At 43.3% G+C, this 10,312-nt stretch overlaps 1 non-coding gene across 1 annotated transcript; it reads right to left on the reverse strand.

Moving 5' to 3' along the window:
- Window positions 1-459: 459 nt before the first annotated feature.
- On the reverse strand, window positions 460-531 carry TRNAD-GUC (transfer RNA aspartic acid (anticodon GUC)). Its single transcript has one exon. It is a non-coding gene; the product is annotated as a tRNA-Asp (tRNA).
- Window positions 532-10,312: the final 9,781 nt, after the last annotated feature.

The following is a 10,312-nucleotide window of genomic DNA, read 5'->3' on the forward strand; positions in this document are numbered from 1 at the left end:
TTCCTGAGCTGCTCTCTCATTGTGCCTCAGTCTTCAGGACGAGTGACCAGACACTGATGCTTTTATTAATTTCCTGGATGTGTTTTTTCTTTCTTTCTCTCTCTCACACACACACACATACACACACACTCACTCACACTTAGCATCTTTCAACTCAGGTCAAATTATCAGAGGTTATGTCTCATTATCATCATATAAATCATCTTGACACACTTATTTCTGCTTCTCCAACTATAACTTATAGTGTGCTATGATTAAATTTGAACCTGACACATCAGATTTTCCTGAGAGTCAAGATGAAATTGCATCAGCCAGAGGTGGATGTGAAGATTACTGTGGAGTCAATGAGAGGTCGAAGTGTAGAAACAAGGGTGAGCTCCAGACACAGACAGACCTGTGATAAGTTGTTTGGGTTTTTTTTTCTTTTTTTGGCTGTGCTGCACTCTTGCGGGATCTTAGTTCCCTGACCAGGGATCGAACCTGGGCCCCAGCAGTGACAGTGCAGAGTCCTAACCATTAGACTGCCAGGAAATTCCCAGACCTGGGGTAAATTATAACTGTAATTTGCTAACTGAGACCTCAGCTCAGGTACTCAACTTCTCTGAGCCTTAATTTGCTCATCCATAAAATAAGAATAAAAGTATCTCAGAAAAATGCTGTGAGGACTAAGTATATATTGCACATAAATTCCCTGGCACATCGTTGGGGCTCAGTTGATGCTTTTTTACCCCCCTCTAAACCTGTTCAGTTTTCAATACCAACTCGGTCCGCTCAACCTGAGGTGATTTTCTGGGCCCGCTAGAATACGATCTGGTGATAAGAGCATCTTACAGCACTGCAGAGGAGGAATCTTTATGGCTCAAATACAGAGTGAAAGACTTAGAAGAGCAGGCAGGGTCTTAGGAAAGCAAGAGATGTGGAGAGGTGTGACAAGACCATCTTTAGCATCCTGGAAAGGGGCAGGGGAGGTGATGTTAAGACAGTGATGGAGAAAAGGGGGCTGGGAGGAAAAAAAGGAGTAGGCCTAGTGAGGCCATCAACCAAAATGGAGAAAGCAAATGGACTGTCACCACCTGAGTCACCGTCCCTCTGCACCCAGGAAGAGCAAAGTGTCTCTCCTCAGCCCCTGCCCCCAGACTCAGCTCACAAGAAGGTTAATACTACAGGAGAAGGTCCAGGCAGTCATGGGTCCTCCGGCCCCAGGTAGAGAGGAAAGAGCTGCTCTGAGGTTTATTCCCATGGCTGGGCTGTTGAACCCTGAGGGTGGAGATGGGACAAAAGAGAGCATCTGAAGAAATGGAGATTCCACCTATCAAGCCTGGCTGTAATGCAGGTCTAAATTCCAACTGATTTGAATATAAGGACCCAGATATAAGTGAGAATGACATGCCTTCTCCATGAGAGCACTTGCACTTATTGTTACAGGGCACACAAATACTGCTTAGTGCAAATGTAGTAATTGTGAGGGCTCCTTACATGAGGGCAGCACTCTGCAGGGATCCCAGCCCATGGATTCAGAAACCCTGGTTCAGCATAAGGTGCCATTGCAAGACAGAGAAGGAAAATCCCACCCATCCATTATAGACCCCACTTCCTCAGTTTTACAAAAGGGAGAATTGGGGTCATCATGCCAGCTCTTCTAAGGGAAAAAACCGTCTCCTCCCTCTTCCTCTGTGTCCCAGAATGGCAGAATCTGACCCTCGTGATTACATTCTTGCCTCACTCGGTTTCATCTCTTTCATTCCCCACCCCCATTCCCCCTTGTGCCAAATTCCTCCTCCTGATGAGTCAGGGATTAAAAATGCTTGGCATCCTTGCTGAGTAAATAGTATTTGTCCACAGTGATACTGGCCAATGGCAAACTGCCTTTGCTCTGTGATAAGGAGGTGTGAGCACAAAAGTTGACTGTTTAGGACTGACATGGCCAGGACAGGAGCAGGCCTCTGGTCCTATGTGGGCATTGAACTCATGTCCTTGGCCTTGCTTAGACTCTGCTCCACCTAGCTGGGCTGCTTGCATAAAAGGGAAGGAGAAAATGAAGGAGGCAGGAAGAGGGAGAGGAAAGGAGGGGAAATGAACGTGCTGGTTTCATGAATCTTCTACCCCTTGATCATACCTGTGCTGTTGGATGATCATTCCCATTTTACAGATCCAGAGAAATCAAGTCACTTGCTAAGTTTGCAAGCAGCAGAAAAGCTAGAATTTGAACTCTCATTTTCTTAGTGGGAGCCTGTTGTCCTTTGTGCTGCATCAGGCCACTGACAGAAGTGAGCAGGCAATGGGCCCTGTTTCTGCCTGCCTCAGGGCATCTGGGAGATCTGCCCCAGATGTAATGGGAGTTGCAATGGGCATCAGACAGCATTGGCCTCTTCCCTCTCGTCCTGGCGTCAAGCTGTCCCGGGGGGGGGGGGGGTCTGTTGCGCTTTAGGTAGCAATGGAAAACGCATTTCCCCTGGAGTGCTGGACACAAAAGCCACCTGCTACGCCTGCAGATCCCACTGGGGTGGAGGTGGGGGAGGGAGGGCAGCCATGACAGGTTCTGACGATCCTGGGTGCCTGTGTTAGCTCAGGAAGCTGCAGTATCCTTTCTGCCATGCAGACTTTTTTTAAATTTCTCTTCTTTTCAGAGCTTCAGGAACTTCTCTGAATGCTTTTTGAGACTCAGAAACTCTCATGGTTCATTCCCTCCCAAAGATTCCATTTGTGTTTGAGCCCAACATTTTACACACAGGGCAGCCAAGTTTCAGAGAAGTAAAAGGACTTCCTCAAGCTCACGCAGCTGGTGAGTGACAGAACCAGGGCCATTATTTAGTCAGTCATTCAACAGATATTCCCCGAGGGCTGATTATCCACTAGGTACCATTCCAGGCCCGGATGCTAGGTGTTTCATTACAAACATACCGTGCTGCTCTCGCTGGCTCTTCCCTGCTCCCCTCTCCTGGATGTTTTCTATTCTCAGCCCCAGAGTCTAACCCCAAGACCACCAGGGCCACTCACCATGGCTTTCTTAAAGACAGACTCGGTGCCTTTGTGTGCTGCCTTTTCCTCCAAGACCCTAGAATGCACGTTACAGGCCTTGCTGATTTATAGCCTTGTTGCCTTTCAGAGAATTCCCTGGCCTGCGTTAAGTCAACAGATATGAGAAAAGGCTTGTTACAAGTTCTGTCCCAGGAGCCAGTTGTTCCTTGTGTTAGCAGGATGCTTTCTTTAACCCCCGCCCCTGAGGCCTGTAACAGCACACCCTGGTCCTACAATGAACTGCTCAGGATCTGCGTGTAAACATGGAAACTCCCTGCAGTATAAATTTATTACCTGTCTCTCCAGCCTTGCCACTCCTTCCAACAGCCCTGTGTCTCTCTTCTCCCATTTGCTACTTTTTGTTTTTTTACAATTCTGAACCGTCTTCAAGGTTTCTGTGATTACGTTGGCCTATTTTCTATTTTTACACTCTAGTCATTCTGCTTGCCAACTGGGAAGGGTGGCTGCATCCTGTCTGTGCATGCTGACCTTTCTGGAAAGGAACTCATTCCTTCATTCGTACACTCATTTATTCATTCATCCACCCATCCAGTCAATAATTCTGACCCTGTTCTGAGAGCCGGGGATACAGCAATAGACAAAGATCCTGCTACAGTGACTGCTGCCGGGATGCACTGCCCAGATCCACCATTCAGGACCATGCTGCAGCAAGAGGACCCACAGCTGAGGCCTCCTAGGAATTGCCCTTGGCCTAAGGCAGCTGTGTCACCCACCATAATGCCCCTTCCCTGGTGCAGCCTGCATCCCATGACTGGTTGCTGTGTGGCTACAAAGACGCAGCCCCCTTTGTCTCTATTCAGGACATCGCTGAAGCACTGTCCCAGCTTCACGGCTCCCCTCAGGATTAGCTGAGACCTCTGTTGCAACTGCAACTCCACTCTCTGCCCAGTCCTGCTGCCTCAGTCCCTTGTGGCTGCTGTTCCTGAGATCAACATCCCCTGCACACAAATCTCATCTCAAGAGTTTTTTTCTCAGGGAACTTGTCCTACAACACCTGCCATTATGAAGTTTATCTAATGGAGGAGAGAGACAGAAAATAAACACAATAAACAGTAACACACGTGTGAAAAGTAACATTGCTATGGGGAAAAGGTGGAATAGGGTCAGAGGACCAGGGATATGGAATGGAGAGATAATTAATTTTCATTTTTGATAGAGTAATCAGAATAGCCTCTCTGAGAATGTGACCTTTGAAGAAAGACTTAAAATTAGCGAGCTAAGTGATCAAAAGCTTCTGAATCCGAAATTGCTGCTGTATCAGTCAAGGTTCTCCAGAGCAACAGAACCAATAGAATATGTGTGTGTGTATACATACACATACACAAATGTGTGTATGTATATGTGTGTATACACACACACACACACAAAGGGATTTGTTTCAAGGGCATGGCTCACTTTGGATTTGTTTTCTGCCTCCTCATGATTGATTCAGGTGTGTTTATGCACTTTTGGCAGGATGATCACAGATGTGATGCTGGATCTTTTCACTGCATCCCATAATATGACACATGGTCTTGGTTTATCCTATCACTAGTGATGTCAACTTTGATCTCTTGAGTAGTATGGTATATACCAGTGTTCTCTGCTATAGAGTTATTCTTTTTTTCCCCTGCAGTTAATGTTTTGTGGAAAGATATTCTGAGACCATGTAAATATGATATTCTTCATCTGACTTTCACCCACTACTTTTAGTATCTATTGATACTTTTTGCTTAAAATAATTTCACTATAAGTCTCAAATTATGCTTTTCTAATTCCATAATTCCTTCAACATTTATTAGCTGGAATTATACTGTAGGGAGGAATATTCTTTTCCCATTATGTGTTCATTTACTTATTTTTTTTTAATTTTTATTGGAGTATAGTTGCTTTACAATGTTGTATTAGTTTCTGCTGTACAGCAAAGTGAATCAGTTATACACATATCCCTTCTTTTTTAGACTTCCTTCCCATTTAAGTCACCACAGAGCATTGAGCAGAGTTCCCTGTGCTATACAGTAGGTTCTCATTAGTTTTCTGTTTTATAATATAGTAGTATATATATATGTCAATCCCGATTTCCCAATTCATCCCACCCCTGCTCCCCTCCTCGGTATCCATAAGATTGTCCTCTACATCTGTGTCTCTGTTTCTGCTTTGCAAATAAGGTCATCTGTACCATTTCTCTAGATTCCATGTACAAGTGATATCACATGACATTTGTTTTTCTCTTTCTGACTTACTTTACTCTGTATGACAGTCTCTAGATCCATCCATGTCTCTGCAAATGGCACTATTTCGTTCCTTTTTATGGCTGAGTAACATTCCATTGTATATATATACCACATTTTCTTTATCCATTCCTTTATTGATGGACATTTAGGTTGCTTCCATGACTTGGCTATTGTAAATAGTGCTGCAATAAACATTGGGGTGCATGTAGCTTTTTGAATTGTGGTTTTCTCTGGGTATATGCCCAGGAGTGGTATTGCTGGGTCATATGGTAGTTCTATATTTAGTTTTTTAAGGAACCTCCATACTGTTCTCCATAGTGGTTGTACCAGTTTACATTCCCACCAACACTGCAGGAGGCTTCCCTTTTCTCCACACCCTCTCCAGCATTTATTGTTTGTAGATTTTTTGATGATGGCCATTCTGACCAGTGTGAGGTGATACTTTATTTACGTGAGGATAAATTAATGGATGCCTATTTTAGTCAGTGGGATATAATCTGATATTATGATTTCTTTGACACTCAAATCATCCCATACTGGACCAGTTGCACCTCTTTGAGCTATCTTTTGTGTCCTTTGGACATGTCTCCAATGCTTTTTTTTTTTTTTTTTTTTTGGCTGTGTTGGGTCTTTGTTGAGTGGCGAGCAGGGGCTACTCTTCGTTGTGGTGCACGGGTTTCTCATTGTGGTGGCTTCTCTTGTTGCGGAGCATGGGCTCTAGGCACGTGGGCTTCAGTAGTTGCAGCATGTGGGCTCTAGAGTGCATGGGCTCCAGTAGTTGTGGCATGTAGGCTCAGTAGTTGTGGCTTGCAGGCTCTAGAGTGCAGGCTCAGTAGTTGTGCTGCACAGGCTTAGTTGCTCTGCGGCGTGTGGGATCTTCCCGGACCAGGGCTCAAACCCGTGTCCCTTGCATTGGCAGGCAGATTCTTAACCACCACCAGGGAAGTCCCTCCATCGCTTTTTGATTACTTGCTTATCTCCTAGAATAATGAGATGTTCTAAACTTGCCTTATATTTTTCCTACTTCATCCCTGGAGTCAACCGTTTCTCCAAAGAACCCTGTTTCCTTTTATGGGAGAATGGTATCTAGAAACCAAGATCTGGGCTCTAGGCAGGCTCATCGTTATTGGGGTTTCACTATTCCCAAGCTCAGTCAGGGACAGAGCTAGGAACTATATGTACTTATGTATGTGTGCACATGTGTATGCATGTGCATATGTATGAAGATATAGATGTGCATACGTACACAGAACTGTACATCAGTATTTATTTCTGCATCTAACTCTCCATATTAAGATCTCTAAGTTTAAACCAAAACTTCTGGTTCTAATCCTATACCACATGGCTCATTCCAGCTTTCTCTCTTTCTATATTCATACTCGCTTCTCTTAGTGAGAAATCTGGCTCTCATTACCCCATTATATTGACTTGTTTCCTCAATCTTCCTTGTTCCCTGCTTTTTCTTTCTTTATTGACGTATAGTTGATTTACAATGTTGTATTAGTTTCTGGTGTACAGCAAATTGATTCATATATATATATATATCCACAAATATATATATGTATATATAAACAAATACTATATGATATCTAAAAATATAAATGTGGAATCTAAAAAATAATACAAATGAATCTATATACAAAACAGAAACAGACTCACAGACATAGAAACAAACTTATGGTTACCAAAGGGGAAAGGGAGAGAGGGATAAATTAGGAGTTTGGGATTAACAGATACAAACTACTACACATAAAATAGATAAGCAACAAGGATTTACTGTATAGTATAGGGAATTATATTCAATATCTTGTGATAACCTGTAATAGAATATAATCAGAAAAAAACTGAATCACTATGCTGTACACCTGAAACTAACACAATATAGTAAATCAACTATACTTCAATTTAAAAAATAGTAATTCAAAAAAAAATAATAAGTGAAGAGAATCACACCAAGGGCAGAAAAAAAAGAGTCCCGATTTGCAGCATTTGCTTCTTTCTGTGGTGTAAGTACTCCCACCATGGCCAATGTCAAGCTACCAACATGATATCACTTAACTTGGTGGTAGGAAGAAATGTACACAATTAGCTCTCATGAGTATGTATGAGCACTTCCAGCCTGGATACATACACCCATAAACTAGTTAGATCACCCACCAACTTAAGCATTGTCTTCAGACTGCCACTGACTTAAAAGAGATACAGGTTGGGGAACTCGATTAGACTCCATGCTTCCGAGTGTCCATAGACTTGACTTTAAGAGACATGACTGCCTTTATCCATGACCAACAGGTTCTTGTTGGAAGCAAGTGGAATGGAAAGAGAGCAAGTGCAAGAAGATAGAAAACAAGCAAATTGTTTCCAAGTCAAAACCAAACTTTATGGTGAAGCATCTGAGATCAGCCACCTCCTGTTTTCATGGTCCTGCTCTTCCTGGAAAGAAGTTTGAACTCCAGGGGAGCTCCAGCTGGGTTCCCATTAGCAGGATTTGTAGGTCTTGAGGTTAAAGGTGTCGAACAGTAGACGCAGCCTGAACTCTCTCTAAAACATAGAACACCTCTGACCCCCACTGGCTGCTAGGATGTGTTGCATCTCAGAGATGGCCAAGGCCCCTTCAGAGCACTGCCCGTTCCCTGACTGCACAGAAGTCCTCCTCAGGGGTTGCCTAATTCCATGTTCGCTGTATTGTCAGAATTTCCTACCTGATGCCATCTATTTCTCATTGATGTTCCTTAAATTTTTAAAACTCTTCATCTGTTTCTCCTCTGGAGTGGTAGATATTTCTACTCTCATCATATTGCATATGGATTTCATTTTGTTTGATCAGAAAATGAACCAAGAGAAGGTTTAAGGTTGTTACCTGGGTGGTTGGTTTTGATTTCCATTGTTCTGGTCCTTTGGGTGACAAACACCAGGCCTTCCTCCTTTGTTTATAAGAAGCCCTTCAGCCACCTATCCTGGGTTGGCACCTGAGCCCATGTTTTCTTGTTGTCTCTCTAACAGAGCAAAAGCACCAGCCACAGCAACAAAGTAGGCAGAGGCCAAGCCCTAAAGCTCTGTAGGAAGCTAGGGCGGTTAACAAAACCCCGGGCCAGCGGACCACAAAGCCCAGTCCATAATTAGGATGTTGCATCTATTGAGCACGCTGGAGTGTCCGATTCCATCCATTCACTTTGGTATTTCTATGGTACCTCTCACCATGGTACCTTGGTAATCTGACTCATGAATTAGACTAGACTGAAGCAAGCTGGGGGAAAGGCAGAGTGCTTGTAGGTGAGCAGCACGCCTTCCAGTGGGTTTACACGAACAGATTGAGCAATGTCTGCTGATTTCTGATCTTGCACTGAAAACGAACTACAGCTGTACATTACAGGTATTCCTCAAAGGAGATTTTTTTTTTTCAGTACTCTGTATTAGATTAATTTTTATTTTTGGATTGAGGCCTGAATCCAGTTGTTAATCCTTTTTGTGGAGGGAAACTTGTGTTGCTATTGCTAGCTCGGTCTTCTCTCCTCATTTTATACCATAACCCAAGTACGACTGCCCCAACCGAACAGGAACATTCTTGTCTCTATGTATTACCTTCAAAGACAAAATTCATAGTTTCTTATCCCAAAGAACTGCTTTCTGCTCTTGTTTCTCACAGCCAGCAGAGGGACCCCAGGGTAAGGCTCAGACCCAGTGTGAGATCAAGCTACTTTGTTGTGGTGAAAGATCCCCTAACTCTCTAGAGAAGTGACATTTCACCCTAGGGTTTCCCAGCACACATACAAAAGGCTTGAGAAATAGAGCTGAATCTCCTGAGACCACAGGTACAATCATCTTCATTTGGGGCTGAGAAGAGCTTTGCAACCATATCCACCCCTGGCAGGGAAAGAAAAAGCAGTTTAGTGCTTCTTTTGAGAATCCTGGAAACTAAAGGAGAAAAGCAGCAGAATCCTGGACCTGGGCCATTATTCATCACTGACATCACAAAACCCCAGAGCTGGGGTGTGGGGAAAGAAGATACTCCACTCAATCTCATTATCCTCTCTTGGTAAACTGTAAAAATATCCTATTCTTCATCAATATCATTTGGTCACTTGTCACATTTTTCTCCTTTTTCGCTTCTTTCCTATCCTACAGATAATGCCAAATTGTGTAGAAAATAATCTCTTTGTTTTAATTAAATGTATATTACAGTTATACAGACTGCTGTATGGATTTTGAATGGCCAGTGTCTAATGATCAGAAGACTCTGTAGAGATTCTTGTCATGTGGCAATGGCATCTTCAACCAGTATCTACGTGGCTTTGCGAAAAGTTAACTTGAGGATCAGTTTTACTTCTTACTATAAGGTAAGACTGACTGAGCAATAACAAGTTGTGGTACACCTCTCTTGTTTAGGGAATGCACAGGGCAATGCCAGGGCCACAGAGAAACATAAAATATGGTCTCTGAATACAGGAAGCTGACAGTCTTCCTAGGAGGAGGAGGCATAATCCAAAAAGGCAGTAAAGAAATATCAAGTAATGTGTTTAATGATAATAATGGTAATCGTAATAGCTACTGTGTACTGAGTCCTTACTCTATTCCAGGTATTGTGTCGAACGCTTTATATACATTATCTCGTTAAATCCTCAAAACAGCTTTATGAAGTAGGACTATTATTATTCTTATTTTAAGGGTAAGGAAACTGAGGCACACAAAGTTTATATAACTTGGAGGATTTGATTCCAGGATGTTTGACACCAAAGACCATGTCTTTAAATATTCAGTGACCTATACTGCCTCATAAGAGCAGTGGGAGTTCTAAGGGGGGAGATCAATGTGGGCTAGAGGAAGCCTTCTTGGAGGAGAGATCGTGAAGAATGAGTGTGGTTCGGGGGGAAAGAGAAGAAGGAGAGAGAGTGAGAGCACACACAGGCAGAGATGTGAACATGCACAAGACAAGCTGGGGTTCCCAGAGTCAACCTGCTGCAGATGCTCTGTGCATGGACATGAGCGGGTGGGAAATGGTGGTCAGAGGGGAAAGCAGACTGAAGCTAGGTTATGGGAGGACCTCCTGGAATAATACCTTT

The sequence above is a fragment of the Aethalodelphis obliquidens genome, unplaced genomic scaffold, assembly GCF_003676395.1.
Source record: "Aethalodelphis obliquidens isolate GAN/ISIS:26980383/991018 unplaced genomic scaffold, ASM367639v1 scaffold4, whole genome shotgun sequence".
Classification (NCBI taxonomy): domain Eukaryota; kingdom Metazoa; phylum Chordata; class Mammalia; order Artiodactyla; family Delphinidae; genus Aethalodelphis; species Aethalodelphis obliquidens.